The sequence below is a fragment of the Xenopus laevis genome, chromosome 4S (assembly GCF_017654675.1).
Source record: "Xenopus laevis strain J_2021 chromosome 4S, Xenopus_laevis_v10.1, whole genome shotgun sequence".
Taxonomy (NCBI): domain Eukaryota; kingdom Metazoa; phylum Chordata; class Amphibia; order Anura; family Pipidae; genus Xenopus; species Xenopus laevis.
The window spans coordinates 82337091-82359701 of NC_054378.1; the positions used below are offsets into that span (position 1 = coordinate 82337091).

Here is a 22611-nt window from a genome sequence, read left to right on the forward strand (position 1 = left end):
TACTAAATAACCCCCAAGGATTGAAAGAAAAATACATTGTATGGTAATATTCTGGCCATTAAAAGCTGCCGACAGAGTTGCCAGCTTATTGGCCTGTGTGTGTGGACCTCCAAAGGCTTCCCTGATCGATACCCGGCCGAAGTCGACCAAATGTCGATTGGTCAGGGTTATCTGTTTATGAATGCTGTCTCACGATCTGACCACCCGTATCGGCTGCAATATCATCCAATCATTAGGCCCTAGGGCCCACGATCGGATCAGCCCGATATCACCTACCTCAATGTGGGCATATTGGGGAGAGATTTCACCAAACGAGCGGATCTCTACATGTATGGCCACCTTAAGGTCCTTTATCATAAGCCTTACCATGGTCCAGGCTGACCTACTGTCACAAAACACAGTGGCAACCATCTTCTTTCGATTTCACCTATAGTGGTGGTGAAATCGGAAGGGATTGACACATATTGTGGTGGCGATAACCAAATCCTTTGAGCACAGAAAGTGGTAACATATTTAAAGCAATATCACCCTATATATTTGTTTGTTTGGTCCCGTGCCTTTGGCAAGGCTTTTGTTATAGATACAGTGGCAACCATGGTAGGTGCAAACCTCTCTATTAGACCCAGAGAAGAGCACCACTGTATGAAATATCCATTTTGGGTATGCCATTATGTTATGTTACATATGAATTTGTGAATTTATGCAGTGTCTGCAAAGTTAGTCTTCCAGGAAGCTTACATTCCAAGTCACACCCATACACACATTTCAATATCAAAGGGTTGTCTTGGAATTGTAGCTGCTTTCTACAGGAGCTATAAAACTGATTTTGTATACAAAAACTTGCTTAACAGGATGTAGGCAAGTTGGGGGTTTATCACAGCATCTTGGCAGTTGGGAGGGTTTCTGTGGGGGCAGGTGAGAACCCAGGATAAAAAAATGCTGGCCAGAGGATGAACGGAGCTGAGCAGCTGAGAGGAAGAAGGAGAGAGTTGGAGAAGCCAAAGGAGCCTGGGACAAGACAACATGTGAGGAATGCAGAACAGAGGGGAAGGCAGAGATGATGCTGGACTCTATTCACCCTGCCTTTTTGGTAACAACAATGTAGACTTGTGTAATGTGTAACTGTAAATATTACTATACGCTGATTGGTGTGGATTCATTGTCTGCTTGTTCAAAAGAACCAGAACCCTAGTAAGTGGGTTGAGGTATATTGATATTATTAATAATATATAATATACTATATAAACGTACACCACGTTATGTTATGCGTTTATGCTACTTTGTAAGTACTGGACTAGCTCTGTAATCTTGTATAATCCATAGAGTGATAATAAGACACTACAGCACGCCATATGCACCAGACAATTTAACTTACTGTACATTGTTTTTTGGCCAAACTGGTCTCACTGTCCAAACTGTGACATATTTCCAAACAAATTGTTACAATATTACCTACAACATATGTAATTGTTAGTGATGGGCGAATTTATTCGCCAGGCGCGAATTCGCGGCGAATTTGCGCGTTTCGCCGCCAGCGAATAAATTTGCGAAACGCCCGCGAAAATTCGCGGCAAAAATTCACCGGCGTCAAAAAAAAATTTTCCGAAAAAATGGACGCTGGCGCAAAAAACGGGCGCCGGCGTCAAAAACGGGCGCCGGCGTCGGAAAAACGGGCGCCGGCGTCAAAAACGAGACGCCGGCGCCGTTTCGCGAATTTTTCGCCATTTCGCGCGAAATTCGCGAATTTTTCGGCGAAGCGAAACGGCGCAAATTCGCCCATCACTAGTAATTGTATGTATGCAAGTACAAAAATAAAGTCCATTTTTTTTTGCCTGTCTAAGAAGACTAAAAGTTCCCCCTTAAAGCAGTCATAATAACTTCATCAGCTATTCTACAGTCTTACAGCCCAAAATATTCTTTTACTGATGTTCCATTCTTTTTATCAGTGTAGTTGCCCTTTTTTGCACATTTTCAACTCTATTGAATATATTATTTTCATATTATATTGTCATATAAAGAGTACATAATACTTCAAGAGCATGTATGAATAAGTTAAAAAAGAAATTGACCAGCGACAGCCCCTAACATTATTTGCAAAATGTATTAGTATTTTTTGTAATCTATCCTTGAGCCAGTTCTTCATCCAAGTAGAAATTGTATATTCCAAGCCAATAAGATTCAATTTCACCTTTAATGTTTTGTGCAGTACAATATCAAATGGTAAGTTATTAACTATTGCAGCCCCAGGGTATTTTATCTTGCCTCCTTTTAGAAAGAAATTACATTTCACCGGTAGGAAAAAAAAATCAATGCAAGCATCTTAGCATATGCTTATCATATACCTTACAAATATTTTCCTATGACAGATGTCAAACTACCAGACCTACAGTTCCCTGGCTGAGAAAAGGATGGCACCACATAACTATTCTTTAATCGTTAGGTACAATGCCTGATTTCAAAGCATTTTAGTAAGATCAAGTAAAGTGGTCTGCTAACCACAGAGGTGGAACGAAGAACATAAGGCCCTGGCCCTTGATTTAACTTGATCTAGTCTTGTTTGAACTTCCTCTTGAAATAACAATTCACTCAAACTATTAAAAGGGAAGCTTTCATTAAATAGTTCTTCATTTGTGTAAACCAAGAAAAAAAAAGTATAGCTTGAAAAGTTAGCTGCTTCTCTGTTACCTGCCTCCACCAGCAAGGTTGGGTTCAGGAGTTCTGATTTCAAAATGTTACTTTTCTGCTATTTTTTACCATTTTTTTTCATTTGGGATTTTTAAAATACAAAAACAGCATTTTGTTGTTTGTTTTTTAAAATCCATTGTGGTAAAATTAATTTTTTTAAAAATCTAATTGTGGGAAGATTAGTTTGAACCCTCTTAAAGGACATTTTATCATTGGGAAATATTGCCCAAATTCCCTGACTTATCCACCACCCCCTTCATCAGTTGATCATTATTTTTATTTTTCTGGTGGGAGGTTGCTGTAATGGCTCATCGACATTGAATTTGCACCTCTTTTATAGCATTGTTCAGGGTCAGACTGAGCCGGCGGGACACCGGGATAAAACCCGGTGGGCCAACAGCCCTCATGGGCCCCGGCAGCCCAGACCCGCTCACTGCTGGCAGAGCCTACAGAGCCTCCTTGCCGATCATCTCCCCCTGCAGCAGGAAGAAATGGCGCATACTGAAGAAGGTACGCACTGTCGGGGGAGGGCACATAGTGATTAGAGGGATTTGCAGCAGGGGCCCATGTGTGTGGCAGGGGGGGTTGGAGGCCCGTGCTAGTGACAGGGGGGGGTGGGAGGCCCGTGCTATTGATAGAGGGGGTAGGAAGTCTGTGCGGGTGACGGTGGGCAGGTCTGAGGCCCGTGCAGGTGACAGAGGGGAGGGTCGGAGGCCCCTGTTGGTGATGGATGGGGATCGGTGGCTAATGCAGGTGACGGAGGGGGGTCAGGGAACGAAGGGGCGCGGGGCCCAGATGTGGCAGCCCTGGTAGGCCCACCCCTCCCCAGTCCGACACTGGCATTGTTTGCTTTATTTTTTTTGTAGATTACGAGGGACTAAAATATGCGCACTATTAAAAATTATTCAATTGCAAAAAATGTTAAGACATTAAAGACCATTCTTAAATGTGTGGCATTGTTTGAACCTGAACCCAACCCTCAACAGGTATAATAAATTTGCCTCAGAGAGTTGGTAGTGTTTTACAACCAACTCTGTGGGAACATCTTACCTCTTTAGAAGTAGTGGATAACTTTACATGGTTTTCATGTGTCTCAAATGCTTAAGATCTGAATGCTACACAATCAGTTATACCTGATATGCAACAGGGGTGCTCATACTTGCATATTCTATGTATGCGACTAAAAACTGCAAATCCTTAAAAAGGATAAGCACGTGTATAGCATTGCTATTTTATATTTGATAATTCCCTGTTTCTCAGTTTTGATATATGTACTGCATAAGGTCATAAACTGTCAATTTACATGGAATGCTCTTACACACACCCAGGTATCCACCACTTTGTGGTTTACTGAAGGGTTATATCATGAAACTGCTTCCTATATGTAAATACTGTAGGTTCAGCGTGGCAAAATGTAATAGCAATCCTTGTTTCTTCATTTGAATGAATCTAACAGACATGAAACCCTAATTACAGTGATTGCCTCTGGTAAAATGCCAATTTTGTGAATGTTTTCCACCTTTATTTGTAGCCTACTCTATAATAAATGGTAACATTAATTGTTTGCATGTATAATATTCAGGTTGCAATATTACTGTACTGGAGATTTTTTGCTTTTAAATGAACAAAGCTGCTATACAACTCTAATTTCAATACAATAACTAGTATACATACATTTTAATTATAGATTTTCAAAATTGCTTGAAGGTTTTTTTTAATTAAATGTAGGGTAAGTTCAACTATGCCTGATAGAGCTACAGTATGTGAAGTAGATTTACTTCTATAAACATACGCTGAAACATAATTTAAATTAGGTCCTCTGCAGAATAATTCAGATTTTTTTTGTTAATTGCATTTAAGTCATTCTAAAATATTCACCATTTATCATACATTCTTGAATAAGTGGAGAGAAAAAGATGCGTAATTGAAACATTTATCTGCAAGCCTCTCAAAGAAAATATATATTTCCAGTTTTTAAACCCTCAGAGATTCTTCAGACCATTTATACAGTATAAAAGTCATTCATGACAGGCTGCTAAAAGAAGGTTGCATTCTATAAACACATTTGATTTAAGTGGATGCCTGTTGTTTATTTAAAGGTTTATTTTTAACTAATCAATCAAAAATGTGAATAAGAGCAGCTATCCCACATCTCTGGCATTTAAATTGCTGACACAAAAGACTTCATTTAGGGGCAGATTTACTAAGCTCGAGTGAAGAATTTGAATGAAAAAAAAATTGAATTTTTTTTTTGGGTACTTCGACCATCGAATTGGTCAAATTCGATCAAATCGAACAATTCGAAGTAAAAATCATTCGACTTTTCGACCATTCGATAGTCAAAGTACTGTCTCTTTAAAAAATACTTCGACTACATACTTCGCCAGTTTAAAACTACCGAGGTTCAATGTTAGCCTATGGGGACCTTCCCCAGCACTTTTCTAAGCTTTTTTTGATTGAATAAAAATCCTTTGATCGATCGCTTAAAATCGTTCGAAACGTTCGAGTCAAAGGATTTTATCGTTCGATCGAAAGATTTTTATTCGATCATTCGGTCGACGTATTTGCGCTAAAATCCTTTGAATTTGATGGATTTTACAATCTCCCCTTAATAAATCTGCTCTAAGTTTACCAGGAATTGAAAAACAATAGATAAAACACATTTCACCATCTGCAAATATTTTCACAAAACTGCAGCAAAAATTTGTCACAAGAAAAAATGCCCATTGACTTTAAGAGTATTATTATTATTAAAAATGAGAAAAATAGCATTGCGCATAAAAAAAAATTGCCTATTGACTTCAATGCATTTCAGTAATTTTTTGCCGTTTTGCGATTTTTTGGATGAATCGAAACAGGACAGATTCATAGTTACTCATAGGGATGTAGCGAACGTCGGAAAAAAAGTTCGCGAACATATTCGCGAACTTGCGCAAAAATGCGAGCGGTTCGCGAACGGTTCGCGAACCCCATAGACTTCAATGGGAAGGCGAACTTTAACATCTAGAAAAGACATTTCTGGCCAGAAAAATGATTTTAAAGTTGTTTAAAGGGTGCAACGACCTGGACAGTGGCATGCCAGAGGGGGATCAAGGGCAAAAATGTATCTGAAAAATCTGCCTGTGTGTGCTTGGAAGAGATAGTGTAGGGGGAGAGCTGTTAGTGATTTCAGGGACAGATGATAGTAAGCTTGCTGGCTAGTAATCTGCTTGATACTGCTCTGTATTGGAGGGACAGAAGTCTGCAGGGATTTGAGGGACATTTTAGCTTAGGTAGCTTTGCTGGCTAGTAATCTACTGTTCTCTTTAAACAACTGCCATACGTTGACCTTGTAGGCATTGTTTGCCCAGTTTTTTTGGACGCAGCCACTGAAGCACAGTTGCCAGAAAAAATATGCCATATAAATGCTGAAAATAGTAATTTTTCGCCATACGTTGACCTTGTAGACATTGTTTGCCCAGTTTTTTTGGACGCAGCCACTGAAGCACAGTTGCCAGAAAAATTATGCCATATAAATGCTGAAAATATAAATTTTTTTGGTTGCAGCCACTGAAGCACAGAGGCCAGAAAAATTATGCCATATAAATGCAGAAAATATGCATTTTTTTGGTCGCAGCCACTGAAGCACAGTTGCCAGAAAAATTATGCCATATAAATGCTGAAAATATAAATTTTTTTGGTTGCAGCCACTGAAGCACAGAGGCCAGAAAAATTATGCCATATAAATGCAGAAAATATGCATTTTTTTGGTCGCAGCCACTGAAGCACAGTTGCCAGAAAAAATATGCCATATAAATGCTGAAAATAGTCATTTTTTGCCATATACGTTGAGTCAACGTATGGCAAAAAATTACTATTTTCAGCATTTATATGGCATATTTTTTCTGGCCTCTGTGCTTCAGTGGCTGCGGCCAAAAAAACTGGGCAAACAATGCCTACAAGGTCAACGTCGTTGACCTTGTAGGCATTGTTTGCCCAGTTTTTTTGGCCGCAGCCACTGAAGCACAGAGGCCAGAAAAAATATGCCATATAAATGCTGAAAATAGTAATTTTTTTGGTCGCAGCCACTGAAGCACAGTTGCCAGAAAAATTATGCCATATAAATGCTGAAAATATAAATTTTTTTGGTTGCAGCCACTGAAGCACAGAGGCCAGAAAAATTATGCCATATAAATGCTGAAAATATAAATTTTTTTGGTTGCAGCCACTGAAGCACAGAGGCCAGAAAAATTATGCCATATAAATGCAGAAAATATGCATTTTTTTGGTCGCAGCCACTGAAGCACAGTTGCCAGAAAAATTATGCCATATAAATGCAGAAAATATGCATTTTTTTGGACGCAGCCACTGAAGCACAGTTGCCAGAAAAAATATGCCATATAAATGCTGAAAATAGTCATTTTTTGCCATACGTTGACCTTGTAGACATTGTTTGCCCAATTTTTTTGGTTGCAGCCACTGAAGCACAGAGGCCAGAAAAAATTAAACCAGTAGGGTTTGCACCCTAGTTTGTAACGGTGGCGGAGGGAGGAGGAGGACGCTAAAGGACAGCTGTGTGTGGAGTCATGAGGCTTGAAGAGAGGACAGCTGCATAGAAGTCAGAACAAGTCTTCCGGCGTGCAGTAACCCTCCGAGATCCACCCCTCATTCATTTTAATAAAGGTCAGGTAATCGACACTTTTGTGACCTAGACGAGTTCTCTTCTCAGTTACAATCCCTCCTGCTGCACTGAAGGTCCTTTCTGAGAGCACACTTGAGGCTGGGCAAGACAAGAGGTTCATGGCAAATTGTGACAGCTCTGGCCACAGATCAAGCCTGCGCACCCAGTAGTCCAGGGGTTCATCGCTCCTCAGAGTGTCGATATCTGCAGTTAATGCCAGGTAGTCCGCTACCTGCCGGTCGAGGCGTTCTTTGAGGGTGGATCCAGAAGGGTTGTGGCGCTGCCTTGGACAGAAAAACATTTGCATGTCTGACGTTACAGACTGGCCAAAGGGCTTTGTCCTTGCAGGTGTGCTCGTGGCAGGATTACTGGCACCTCTGCCCCTGGAATGTTGATTAGTTCCTGAAGTGACATCACCCTTAAAAGCATTGTACAACATGTTTTGCAGGCTGGTTTGTAAATGCCGCATCTTTTCGGACTTGTGGTATGTTGGTAACATTTCTGACACTTTATGCTTGTACCGAGGGTCTAGTAGCGTTGCGACCCAGTACAGGTCCTTCTCCTTAAGCCTCTTGATACGGGGGTCCTTCAACAGGCATGACAGCATGAAAGACCCCATTCTCACAAGGTTGGATGCAGAGCTATCCATCTCCGCTTCCTCATTATCAAGGACTGCATCATCCACGGTCTCCTCCCCCCAGCCACGTACAAGACCAGGGGTCCCCAAAAGGTCACCACTAGCCCCCTGGGAAGCCTGCTCCTGTTGGTCCTCCTCCTCCTCCTCCACAAAGCCACCTTCCTCCTCTGACTCCACTTCTGGCACCTCTCCCTGCGTTGCAGCAGGTGCCTGGGTTCGTTCTGGTGATTCCGACCAGAAATCGTGCGCTTCCAGCTCCTCGTCACGCTGGTCTACAGCCTCATCTGTCACTCGTCGCACGGCACGCTCCAGGAAGAAAGCGAAGGGTATTAGGTCGCTGATGGTGCCTTCGGTGCGACTGACCATATTTGTCACCTCTTCAAAAGGTCGCATGAGCCTGCAGGCATCGCGCATAAGCACCCAGTAACGGGGGAAAAAAATCCCCAGCTCTGCAGATCCAGTCCTACCACCCAGTTCAAAAAGGTACTCGTTGACGGCCCTTTGTTGTTGCAGCAGACGTTCCAACATAAGGAGCGTTGAATTCCAGCGAGTCTGGCTGTCAGAAATCAAACGCCTGACTGGCATGTTGTAGCGCTGCTGAATGTCAGCAAGGCGTGCCATGGCTGTGTAGGAACGTCTGAAATGGGCCGACACCTTTCTGGACTGGGTGAGAACGTCCTGGAATCCTGGGTACTTGGAGACAAAACGTTGGACTATTAAATTTAACACATGTGCCAACAGATTGCTTCCATTGTCACACACCACTTTTCCGATCTGCAGTTGGTGTGGGGTCAGCCACCGATCGGCCTGTGACTGCAGAGATGACAGGAGTACAGATCCGGTATGGTTTTTGCTTTCCAGGCACGTCATCCCCAAGACAGCGTGACAACGGCGTACCTGGCACGTCGAATAGCCTAGGGGGAGCTGGGGGTGCACAGGTGTGGAGGAGGAGAAGGAGGACCCAGCAGCAGAGTAAGAAGAAGAAGAAGACGAGGTAGAGAGCGATGGAGGAGTAGAGGTGGTGGCAGAACCGCGTGCAATCCGTGGTGGTGACACCAACTCCACTGTTGTTGTTGAGCTACCCATTCCCTGCTTCCCAGCCATTACCAAGTTCACCCAGTGGGCAGTGTAGGTGACATACCTGCCCTGACCATGCTTGGAGGACCATGCGTCAGTAGTCATATGGACCTTTGGCCCAACACTAAGTGACAGAGATGCGGTAACTTGGCTCTGCACATGTTGGTACAGGTGTGGTATTCCCTTTTTAGAAAAAAAATTGCGGCTGGGTACCTTCCACTGCGGTGTCCCAATTGCTACAAATTTGCGGAAGGCCTCAGAGTCCACCAGCTGGTATGGTAAAAAGCTGGCGGGCTAAGAGTGCAGACAAGCCAGCTGTCAGACGCCGGGCAAGGGGGTGACAGTCAGACATTGGCTTCTTACGCTCAAACATGGCCTTCACAGAAACTTGGCTGGTGGCAGATGACTGGGAATGGGAACAGGTGGTCAAGGTGGAAGGCGGAGTGGAGGGTGGTTCAGACGGGTCAAGGAGAGCAGAGGTAGAGCAGTAAAGATGCTGGACCAGAAGGAGTGTGGCTTTTAGTTTGCCTGTTGCCTTTGAGGTGTTGCTCCCAAAGTGCTTTGTGCTTGCCGCTCATGTGCCTTCGCATAGAAGTTGTACCTATGTGGCTGTTGGGCTTACCAAGGCTCAGTTTCTGACTGCACTCATTGCAAATTACAATGCTTTTGTCAGAGGCACACACATTAAAAAAATCCCACACTGCTGACTTTTTGGAAGTGTGCGATCTGGCGGTAACAGTAGAAGTTGGCGGAGTTGGCGGTATTGGCGGCAATGGCGGGTGCGTTGGCCGGCTGAACACAGGTGCCGATACATGTTGTTGCCCTACTGATCCCTGCGGGCTGTCCTCCCTGCTTCTTCTAAGTCTTATTCTCCTACTGCCTCTCTGACTCTCCGTCTCTCCATCTGAACTACCCTCCTCTTGCTCTCTTCTACTAGGCACCCACAAAACATCAATCTCCTCATCATCATTCTCCTCAGATGCATCAATTTCTTCTGACACATCACAGAAGGAAGCAGCAGCGGGGACCTCCTCCTCATCACTCATTATGTCCATCTCTATCGTGTTCTCTGCCAGAATTAAATCTGGTGTAAGGTCCTCATCTCCTTCATCTTCTTCTGGCAATAATGGTTGCGCATTACTCAGTTCAAGAAACTCATGGGAAAATAACTCCTCTGACCCCAGTGAAGAAGGGGCACCGGTGGTGGAGGAAGTGTTACGTGGGGTGGCCATAGCAGTGGAGGATGAGGAGGATGTTGTGGTAAAGTTAGAAACGGTAGAGGATGGGGTGTGCTGTGTAAGCCAGTCAACTACCTCTTCAGCATTTTGGGAGTTCAGGGTCATTGGCTTTTTAAAACTGGGCAATTTGCTAGGGCCACAGGATTGCATAGCAGCACGGCCCCTAGCACGGCCTCTGCGTGGCGGCCTGCCTTTGCCTGGCATTATTTTTAAAAAAACAACAACAACAACAAAAACTCAGTTGGTTTTTCTGGAAACGATAATACACACAGCTAGATGGCGGGTTGAAGAAAACAGTGTGCAAATAATGCCTACAAGGTCAACGTATACACTACTACAGCGGTGGATACGGATTACGTAAAATATATTATGGCTGCTTGAAAAAAGTCACTCCGGTGTTTTTTCTGGAGACGGTAATATTATGGATATTTAGACAGAATGTGAACAAGGTCACACAGCTAGATGGCGGGTTGAAGAAAACAGTGTGCAAATAATGCCTACAAGGTCAACGTATACACTACTACAGCGGTGGATACGGATTACGTAAATATATTATGGCTGCTTGAAAAAAAGTAACTCAAGTGGTTTTTCTAGAGACGATAATATTATGGATATTTAGACAGAATGTGAACAAGGTCACACAGCTAGATGGCGGGTTGAAGAAAACAGTGTGCAAATAATGCCTACAAGGTCAACGTATACACTACTACAGCGGTGGATACGGATTACGTAAAATATATTATGGCTGCTTGAAAAAAGTCACTCCGGTGTTTTTTCTGGAGACGGTAATATTATGGATATTTAGACAGAATGTGAACAAGGTCACACAGCTAGATGGCGGGTTGAAGAAAACAGTGTGCAAATAATGCCTACAAGGTCAACGTATACACTACTACAGCGGTGGATACGGATTACGTAAAATATATTATGGCTGCTTGAAAAAAGTCACTCCGGTGTTTTTTCTGGAGACGGTAATATTATGGATATTTAGACAGAATGTGAACAAGGTCACACAGCTAGATAGCGGGTTGAAGAAAACAGTGTGCAAATAATGCCTACAAGGTCAACGTATACACTACTACAGCGGTGGATACGGATTACGTAAAATATATTATGGCTGCTTGAAAAAAGTCACTCCGGTGTTTTTTCTGGAGACGGTAATATTATGGATATTTAGACAGAATGTGAACAAGGTCACACAGCTAGATGGCGGGTTGAAGAAAACAGTGTGCAAATAATGCCTACAGGGCAAATAATGCCTAAAAGGTCAACTTATACACTACTACAGCGGTAGTAAAATAAAAAAAAGTAAAATAAAAAAAAAATGAATATTAAAAAAAAAAAATTAAAGTTGGTGCTGCTGAACTACTAGGAGCAGCAGATTAGCACACCAGTCCCACTCCCCAACACTGCTAGACTAATAGCACTGGGCTCTTATAGTAGTAGTAGTAGTAGTAGTAGTAAAACAACAAAAAAATAAATAAAAGCAGTCCTTACAAGGACTACTGTTATTGCAGCAGTCAGCAGATGAGATCAGAAGCAGGACAGCTGCCCACTGCAGCTACATACAGAGCACTGCAGTAGAAGGTAGATTACTAGCCAGCAAAGCTACCTAAGCTTAAATGTCCCTCAAACCCCTGCAGACTTCTGTCCCTCCAATAACAGAGCAGTATCAAAACGATTACTAGCCAGCAAACTTTCAACTGTCCCTGAAATCACTAACAGGCAGCAGCTCTCTCCCTACACTATCTCTTCAGCACACACAGGCAGAGTGAAAAAACGCTGCAGGGCTTCGGTTTTTATAGGGAAGGGGAGTGGTCCAGGGGAGAGCTTCCTGATTGGCTGCCATGTACCTGCTGGTCTGGGGTGAGAGGGCAAAAAAAAGCGCCAACAATGGCGAACCCAAAATGGCGAACGTCGCGCGACGTTCGCGAACTTCCGGCGAGCGCGAACACCCGATGTTCGCGCGAACAAGTTCGCCGGCGAACAGTTCGCGACATCTCTAGTTACTCATCACTATTTATATTTGCTTTACTTAATATGGAATTAAGGGTATAGATATTGAGAATTTAAGTAGCACATGCAGTATATTAAAATGGGAAATGTTTAATCTACTGTGCATGCACAGGTCTACATAAGGGAACCATTGGAATAAAAGTAAGAAGGCAACATAGTACTTCCATAGAAAAGACTCGGCTGGGGCACACAGCAACACTGATGTTTATTTAACCTCATGAGGAATTTATTCCTTCTCTAAAAAAAATTGGTTATAGGGTAACAATAACAAACGATATACACATGGGAGTTCAGTATAACAGACTCAAAAATAATGCAGTCCACATAATTCTTTGCAAGAGAATAAACAAATATATCCTGTGAAATACTATTCCCTTAGGACAGAGGGTGTTATTGTGCCTTTAAATAGTTGAAATTAAACCCGTGGTGTCTAGTTGTAGTTCAACAAGAGCCCACACTCCGGTTCCTAGTGAGTCAAATGATTTGAACGAATTAATCATTCGATCGGATGATTATTCCTTTGATCGTTTGATCGAACGAATAGAGCTAAATCCTTCGACTTCGATATTCGAGGATTTAACTTCAAGGGTTGAATATCGAGGGTTAATTAACCCTCGATATTCGACCATTAGTAAATGTGCCCTTAAAGTGCATGTGCAAAAATTTAATTTGATATACTTCACTATATTATTTATCTGTTTTTTTCCCCTCAATGACTATGGTCTTTGATATCTACAGCAGTCTATCTGTGGAAAGTGTCTATTTGAGGGTGGAGGAGAGCCATTTTTTTGATTGCCGGATTGGGGAGACACCATTAGTTTAGAGGATTAAGTATATGTAACCAATCTTTATTTCAATACACACAGCCCCATGTTGCAGAGCTTTCCATCACTAGAATAGAAAACCACAGTGTGCTTCTTAATGAAACCTCTCTAATAGCACCAAAGATCATCAAACAATAGTAATACCAATCTATATATGTAAAGTGAACAATTGTGCTTCCACTAAAATACATTTTGTCACAATTCTTTATCCTTAATGCAGTTTTATGAGTGCTCTAATTCACTAAGAGCCAAAGTCTTACTTGAAAAGGTAGCAGTGGAAGAAACTGAATACTAATTTTTTAGTTTTTTTGTGTCATTATCCATTTTCAGTACATTAAATCTAAAAAAGCAATATTGCAGGCTGTTCACAAAGGGGCCAATGTATTAAACATCACATTTTTCCAGTCGAGTTTTTAAAGGGGAAAAAACTAATTTTTAGAGGAAAAAGGAAACCTCACATTTTGAATGATTTATTATGCTCTGCTGCTGCTAAAAATCCTAATTAAAAAATACTCCAGCTAAAACCTGTCAAAATAATGTAGAAGTCAATGGCAGATGGCCCCTTTTGGACCAATTGGAACATGTTTTTACTTTTAGGATTCTCAATAGTTCGGGCTGTTTGTGCTAGTTTTCGTTCGATAATCTGATAAAGTCAAGCTGTTGCAGCAACAATTAGTTAAATAAGAGTTTTCAGGGCATCAATTTGGAAAATTCCGATTCGAATTGATGCACAATTTTGCTGCAACTTTTTCTTGCCTTGATTATTTTAGGAGTTTAATTAATAAATTAAGGGGAATCCAGTTTGGGAGTTTGGTCCATACCCCACTTAAAGTACCTGATATGTAATATACAGGTAAGACAACAGAAATGTGTAATGTTGGATGGATTTCTTAGGATTTGATCCCATTGACAAAAAAGTGCAGACTCAGCAATTTCGCTTTCTCCAGTTAATTTCTTCCACCCCCACATTGTATATGTGGGCAGAACTCCACTGCCACATGCACTATTATGATCTTCTCTGAATTGAATACCTTGTTACTTCAGTCACTTTACTTACAACCCTGCAGTTGTGACTAGTGATCACATGGTCACTTCCTCTGGACATCTTAGTTTCTATACTGAACTTGCTGTTTTTATCTCCAGCAGTGGACATGAAAAGTCACTCTTAAATATTAGACCCTATCTCGTTTTACAGAAAACGTTCTGCTCTGCAGATTACCACCTTAACGTTCTCACAATAATCACCTTTATCTCACCCTCCTCAAACTGTTTTGAGTCTGAATACGGACTCTTTTGACCTATTCGTTCTACCTAACTCTCTTAGACACAATCTCTTTTCTCTTAAATCTTCCTCTGGTCCTGCTTTTTGTCAGCATGTATAACTCTATGCTTTTCTGCTCCATTGACTTCTTTAATCCCTTACAATGCCAGTGCAGTGACACAAAACATCATCCCCTGGCTAGACAAATGATTGTTATGCTCCTGTTCATGATCTGTAGAGAAAATCCCATGCCCTAGCAGGCTGTTTCCTATGAATTTGTCCTTTAATGCCTCAGTTATGCTCTTTCAAGACCAAGAAGCATTACTATAGTACACCGAAGAAATAACCCAATTCATGATGCCATGGCTATGATTTCCATATTCAGTAAAGATCTTCATTCTTTAGCAACAGAATCACTCTCTCTACATTCTATTTGCCACTTGCTCCTACAAAGGCTCAAACATTTACTTCCTCCTTTATAAGCCTTTTCTTCCTACTTTGAATCTTTTGAGTCTGTTACTGAATTTTAAATCTCTCAGCTTTTGCTCTTCACTAACAACTAGCACCCTTACAAAGTCAACGGTTTCTATTATAAAAATTTCATCAAACTGTATTAGATGTTTAATCATTCTTTTTTACAAACAGTTTTTTAATCTATAGCCTAGAGAATTACAGCATAAATACTTTGCTTACAGACAAAATTAAAATAAGTTAAAATAATTTACAAATAAATCTTCAAATAGGAGTGACTGTAATTACTACTTTCCACTATACTTAGGGCCAGATTCAACTTGATGAGAAATGCTCATTTCCTCACACCTATTATGGTACATGTCTATTTTTATACTATTGCCTGCATAATATAGCCAAATACAAAGTGCACTGATATCTTCTGGGCAAAGGAAAGACCACACCAGCTAAAAGAAGGTCTCCCTGCGTATAATTTGCCACAGCTACTTGCATGCTTTGCAAAAAATGTCACCCAATTTCACTTTAAGTCAAGTGGCAACAGCAGCTTTACATTTGCCCATTAAAATATCTCTTTAGCCATTGCAGCATAGTCTTCTATTTCACTGCTTGGGTGATAGAATTTGAACAGCATGTGCCCAAGATATGGTCATCGGATCAGAGTTTACAGTCCCAAATTTATTGATGTTGCATCACTTACTCAGGGTAATTAAACAAACAAAAAAAAAACAACAAATACTCACTGAGCAACTTTTGTCAGGGTTCCTGCTTCTTGGCTGTTGTTGAAAATAAGGCGGCATGAGTTGGTGTTCTGGGATTTTAATGCCAAAATATTCTGAAATAAAAAATAAAAAGTAATGATAGTATAATTTTAAATGTTGCAACAACCTTTATTTTAACCAAATGATATATAGTCATGCAGAATGTTCTTCTGATAAAACTAATTTGGCAGCAAAATATTGTAAAGGTACAAAACATAATTTTATGTTCATTGTCTGAACACAGATGGGGCAACTTATAATGGAGAACTGACCACAATACTCTTTGCAGCTAAAACATAGAAGATTGCATTAGCACAAGCACCAAAGCATCAGTTACACTGCAACAACCTGATAAATAAATGACAGTTTTAAAGGTCAGTTACCTTTCTAACTTTGTTGCTGGGGACATTAAAACATTAATAAATATGTGGTTCTTTGCAAAAAGTAAGATCTGCAAGATTTGGTATATGTTGTGAGCAGGATCAGACGAACAAGACAGTTCTTTAACAGGGTAAAGTCCATTTATTGGTTCAGACTCTGAGAGCAAACCAGTACAAAAACAAAATAAAACAAAACCCTTGCCACACTTGGGCTCTAACTAATACAGATGGTATATTCCCTCTCTACTACTGGTCCCCCTACTGAGTCACAGTACCTTTACAGTGTCCTTTTTTCCTTTGGGACAAACAAACAGCAGCTCCAAACTGTTTCACTAAGATACCAGCTCTCAACCCATTCAGAGTGTAGCTCAATCTTACTCTCAGGATCTCCCCTCAATCTCTACCAGCCTGCAGATCTAGCCTGCTAATTATTCCCCAGGTGAGAATCTCTAGGGGAATTAAATAGTGATGGGTGAAATTGCGCCGGCGTCTCGTTTTTGACGCCGGCGCCCGTTTTTGGCGCCGGCGCCCGTTTTCCGACGCCTGCGCCCGGTTTTGGCGCTGGCGCCCGTTTTTGCCGCGAATTTTTGCGGCATTTCGCTAATTTATTCACTGGCGGCGAATCGCGCAAATTCGCCGCGAATTCGCGCCTGGCGAATAAATTCGCCCATCACTAGAATTAAACTCAGGACTGCTGTACATATGGGAGTATGATATGAACCTAGGAGAAATATATCTCCCTTCAAACTGTTTTCCAGTTACCAGTTCACAATGTTTATTTGTTAAACGTATTGTGGTTGTCTCTACTTATCAACAGTTAAACAATGAAGTAGAAACTGATCACTTTTAATTCAGAACATTATTATAGCTTGTCTGTAATGATCGCAAAAAATTTGTGAAATGTATTGAAGTCAATGGGCGTCAAAATAATAATTTGAGGTGCAACAATTTTGACATGAGCAACAATTTTTTTTCATGTTTGACACTGTTGTCCAAATGCATTTAATTTGATGGTCGTCCCAAAAATGTTGTCACATAAAAATTGTTGCGAGGATAAAAAAATTTCCAGGGCAAATTTTTGCTGCCATATCGCGAAAACATTCGTGTCAGGCAAAATGCGGAAATTAGTCGTGAATCCATGCTTGGCAAATAAATTTGCCTATCAGTACTTATTTGCAATTCCTTAGGATCACAAAACATAAAAACTGTCTAAGCAAATGTAATGGCTCCTTTCAGAACTCTGAAGGGGACTTTTAGGGAGCTTTGCAGAATTTAACAAATAAGAACAAAAGAAAACAAAGACAGAAAGAAAGAAACAAAAAACAGAAAGACAGAAAATGATTATGCAACAGATTTAAAAAATACACATTTTTAAATTATTCCAAAACTTACAAAAATTACTAAAATGCAACACTTTTGGAATGTATAACAATTAAAAAAGCAAGATCATACAGGAACAGAACTTTTGGAAAAAACAACAACATGTATTATTTCGGTTTACAACCTAATTGATAAGTAACAGTCCCATTGTTACACACTTTGCTGGATGGATATCAAGGAAACATGTAAGGGCCCATTTACTTAGCTCGAGTGAAGGAATAGAAGAAAAAATACTTCGAATTTCGAATGTTTTTTTGGCTACTTCGACTTTGAATCAAACGATCCGAACTAAAAATCGTTCGACTATTCGACCATTCGATAGTCAAAGTACTGTCTCTTTAAAAAAAACTTCGACCAAGTACTTCACCACCTAAAACCTACCGAACATCAATGTTAGCCTATGGGGAAGGTCCCCATAGACTTCCTAACAATTTTCTGATCGAAGGAAAATCGTTCGATCGATGGATTAAAATCCTTCGAATCGTTCGATTTTTCCTTCGATCGTACGATTGTAGGAAATGCGGTAAATCCTTTGACTTCGATATTCAAAGTCGAAGGATTTTACTTTGACGGTCGAATATCGAGAGTTAAATTACCCTCGATATTCGACCATTAGTAAATGTGGCCCGTATTGTTTGCATTTCTGGATAGGTTTGTTCTACATGATTTACAGTATCTAGTGGTGATGAATTTAAAGCAAGTACACTTACTGAGTAATATTGAGATAGTTTCGCAACTTGTCTGATTGTTGAACTTCAAACCAATTACATAGTTACATAGTTAATCCACACATTGCCAGGTTCAGTGGCATCCCATGAAACTTGTCATGCTATGGTAAATTAGACTGAAAACACCTCTGGGGCAAAAACTAAAGTATATGATCATTATTTTTTAAGAAACAAAGGATAATCATGTTTGGATTTTCCTAGGATGATGTTGAGTCCATCAAGTTCAACCCCTTAAAGTGAAATTGAATAAGAGATGAAACATTTTCAAGGTTACATGAATCCCAGTTGATTTAGATTTATAATAAATGCTTTTTTAAAAGTTCAATTTATTCAAAGCAAACTTGTTATCCCAATGGAATATGAAGACAAAGAAACAAAACATTACAAGTATGGGACCCATTATACAGAAAGCTCCGAATTATAGACATAGTTTTATCCAAACCTTCGACTCGAACTATTCGAACTAAAAATTGTTCGACTATTTGACCATTCAATAATCGAAGTACTGTCTCTTTAAAAAAAACTTCGACCCCCTACTTCGGCACCTAAAACCTACCGAGGTGCAATGTTAGCCTATGGGGAAGGTCCCCATAGGCTTCCTAGCAATTTTTTGGTCGATTAAAAATCGTTCGATCGATGGATTAAAATCCTTCGAATCGAACAACTCGAAGGATTTAATCGTTTGATTTTTCGTTCGATCGAACCATTTGTGGTAAATCCTTCGACTTCGATATTCGAAGTCTAAGGATTTACATTCGGCAGTCGAATATCGAGGGTTAATTAACCCTTGATATTCGACCATATGTAAATTTGCCCCTTAAGCTTTTTTTTTTCAGGAGCAAAACTCTATTCGTATGAATCAAATACAAATTGAATACTATTCAAATTTTTGGGTCGGAACCATTCGATCGAATACTAGACATTCAATTTTTTTCTTAAATAACCGCTCAGTCGAAATGTGAGTATATTCAAATTAAACAAAAAATTCAAATGGATTCGAAATTCAACCTTTGATACATGGGCCACTTAATGTTGAAGTGTTTTTTTAGGAGACTTAAGGTATGAAGTTCCAAATTACAGAAAGATTCCTTGTTCAGAAAATACCAGGTACTGAGAAGTACGGATAACAGATCCCATACCTGTACATATTCATAATGATGACCAAGTTGCAAGTTTACAGTAAAAACAAAAGCGTAACCATTTTTTATTGCATTTATAGCCTCCAAGGTTTTGGGAAAAGGTCAAATAGTAATGATTGAATTGACCCTCCAAAGTTTTATTCCACAAACCCATTAATGCAATTTATTATAAAACTGTATATCTCACCGATCACAAAAAATGTACTACTATATCAATTTGGACCAGATATTGACATGTAGCTAAAAATTAACTGTCCTTTTTGCAGTAAACAAGCCTAATAGTCAACCAGACAAGTTCTGTTATTACTGTTGATTTTATCTTTAATCAGAACAATAGTTTAGCTCTGAGCAGAGGTCCCCAACCTTTTTAACCCATGAGTCACATCCAAAAACAAAAAGATTTGGGAGCAACATAGGCATGCAAAAACTTCCTGGGGTGCCAAATAAGGGCTGTAATTGGCTGTTTGGTGGCCCTTATGTGGACTGGCAGCCTATAGGAGACTCCGTTTGGCAGCACACCTGGTTTTTATGCAACCAAAACTTGTTTCCTAGCCTGGAATTCAAAAATAAGCACCTGCTCTGAGGTGACTGAGAGCAACACCCAAGGGGTTGGTGAGCAACATGTTGCTCATGAGCTACTGGTTGGGGGATCACTGCTTGGTTGAGATGGATACCTGTGCTGACAACGTTCACCCTGTACAAGATATCCTAACAAAGTCCAAGGAGTTATGCTTGCTTCGGCCCTGCTTGAAGGGACACATCCCTATGTACAGTAAGCCATGCAACTAGGTGTTCTTTTGGCATTGCATTCTGTGGGATGATATGAATGAGTTTGTGGAGAGATGGCAGGGAGCCAATACATTTCTTACCTAGGTTTAAACTGCAGACTAGGCTAATTATATCTTCATAACATTTTTGGAGAATTAAAGAAGAAGGAAATAGATATTGAAAAATACAGAAGTACATAATAAAAAACAAAGCTGAATTCAAAGATTTTCTACCTTTTGGTGTTGCACTTTTACTCAATCTCATTAGCGTTTCTAAGATAAAAAATTAATGGAGAATTTAGGTTCCATTGCTTTTTATGACATTGTTTTCAAGACCAGCTGCAGCTGAAACTATCACTGGCAGCTCCAGATGCAGTTTGTTGTCTGAGATTTTCAATCACTATTTATCTCTGCACAGAGTAGCTGAGGAGTAATGTTGTAAATGGCAATTCTCCCACTTTGTGTCTTTACGACTAATTCTTTGGAAAAATCTTGCCAGCAATGAGCTGACAATTATTGCAGATTGCTACCCCTAGTAATAAATGGGCATTATACAGAGTTATAGCACAAAGACACACACAAAGACTGATATTAAGAGTTTTTTTTGGTCAGAGACAAAGCAAATGATTTTGATTTCACAGGAGATTGTTTTCATATGTAATTTTAAAGTTTTATCATGTTAACCTCCTATTTAGTGATAACTTTTTAATACAGGAGTTTGTCACATTAAATCTACAAAATATGGTTTTCCTATTAAAGTTTTATTTAGATTTAGAAACTTTCATTTAGCTTTACTGCCAAGGCGCAACAACATTTAAGAATTTTGAAAATGGTAAGTGAATAATTAAATGCATGAAAAATGGATTTCCAATTGTAGGCAACATTGTCTCGCTCCAAATCCAGGTCTTAATACACTTAATACACAGTGGCATCTTAAAACCAAGTTCTAATGGCAGCAGCAAATAATTGTAATCATATTCATGTTCAGTTTATTATTAAGGCAAACCAAATCTAAAAGAAGACATAATGAAATGTCTCCTAATTGCAAAACCAGAACATTGAGTAATTTGGTATATTGCACATATAACAGCTATTAAAAATAGCAAATTTAAAGCACATTTATTTCTAAAGAACTTGGTGTTCTTCGGTGTCCTGGCTAAATCTACAGCATTAATCCCTAGTCATTTGGCATATCATAAGCACATACTGTAGCTATTAACTGTGTCTCAGTACAAACTATAGTGCATTTTATAATCTGGATCTGGGCGCTGTCTCAAACTACACTTATACCATACACCAAGTGGAAAACTTCTAATTCCGGCCAAAGTACATGAGCACTCATGTTGTTGCTGCAGGTATGGGGTCAGTTATCCAGAAAACTCCAAATTATGGGAATACCACCTCTCACAGATTTCCTTTAGGGGCACATTGATCAAGGGTCAAATTTTGAATTGAAAAAACTTTGAAATTCGAATTCAAAAAGACCAACCAAAATTAAGTAGAAGATTTTTTTCCCTAAAAAAACTCTGATTTTTCAAAGTCCACCAATGGACTCCAAATAGTTTCTAGGAGGTCCACCATAGGTTAAACAGCAATTTGGCAGGTTTTAGATGGCAAATGGTCGAAATTGAATTTTTAAAGAGACAGTGCAAGATAAATTTCAATATTCAAATGTTCAAGTTTTTTGCAAATTCGAATCAAATTTGGACCTTGCCCTAGTCGAAGTTGACAAAAAATAGCTCGAAATTAGATTTTTTTTCAATCGGAAATGCACCTCGACCTTTGATAAATCTGCCCCTTCATGTCATAACATACTACATTGCATTTAATCCCCAGCTAAGGTATAATCATTAAAACAATCGTATTTTTTTTTAATGTTTAAAATTTTGTAAAAGTTGTATGATGATCCAAATTATGGAAAGAACCCTTTATCTGGAAAACCCCAGTTCCTAGCATAACAGGTCATCTAGATGGTCTGAAAAAGTAGCAAATTCTGAATAACCAAGACTAAATAAAGCTTGTTATTTTGCTTACAAAAATCTCAGTTTGGATGATTGATTTATTGTAACAGATGGCTGCAAACTTCAACAATTTGTTTTAGATCAGAAAACTGAAGACATATATAAATATATCATGTAGTGTTGTCCTGCGCTGATAAAAGTTGTGTATTTGCTTCAGAAACACTACTATAGTTTATAAGCAAAACAAGAAAAATCGCTTGCTCTACAGCCAAGTAATCCCAGGCAGTGTGCAGCACATTCAACAGGAATGTGTTTGTAGGGCAGAGAGAAACTCCATCACAGAGGGATAGGAAAAAAGTGTCCCTCCACACCAATTAATGCAGCTTGTACCAGGGACAAAAATTTAAAACAAACTTTTACTTCATCTATTAAAACAACAACATTGATCTTCACCTTGGGATAAATACGTGTATCAGAGGGTTAGTGGTGACTGACACTGTAGTTCACAGCTTAAAAATGTGCCTGTATCAGTTAGCTATGTCAACAAAAATGAGGGAAATCACAAACAAAAAATACCCAAACAGATTTAATATGAAAGATTGGGTGAATCAACTGACATTAAGAAGCCA

At 39.8% G+C, this 22611-nt stretch overlaps 1 long non-coding RNA gene across 1 annotated transcript in view; it reads left to right on the top strand.

Annotated features, from left to right (window-relative positions):
* Positions 1–879: 879 nt before the first annotated feature.
* LOC108715654 overlaps positions 880–22611 on the top strand; it is a 46983-nt gene continuing 25251 nt past the window's right edge. The window contains exons 1-2 of the long non-coding RNA XR_001935565.2: positions 880–1090; positions 3026–3195. This is a non-coding gene — a long non-coding RNA (uncharacterized LOC108715654). The remainder of the gene's footprint in view (positions 1091–3025; positions 3196–22611) is intronic.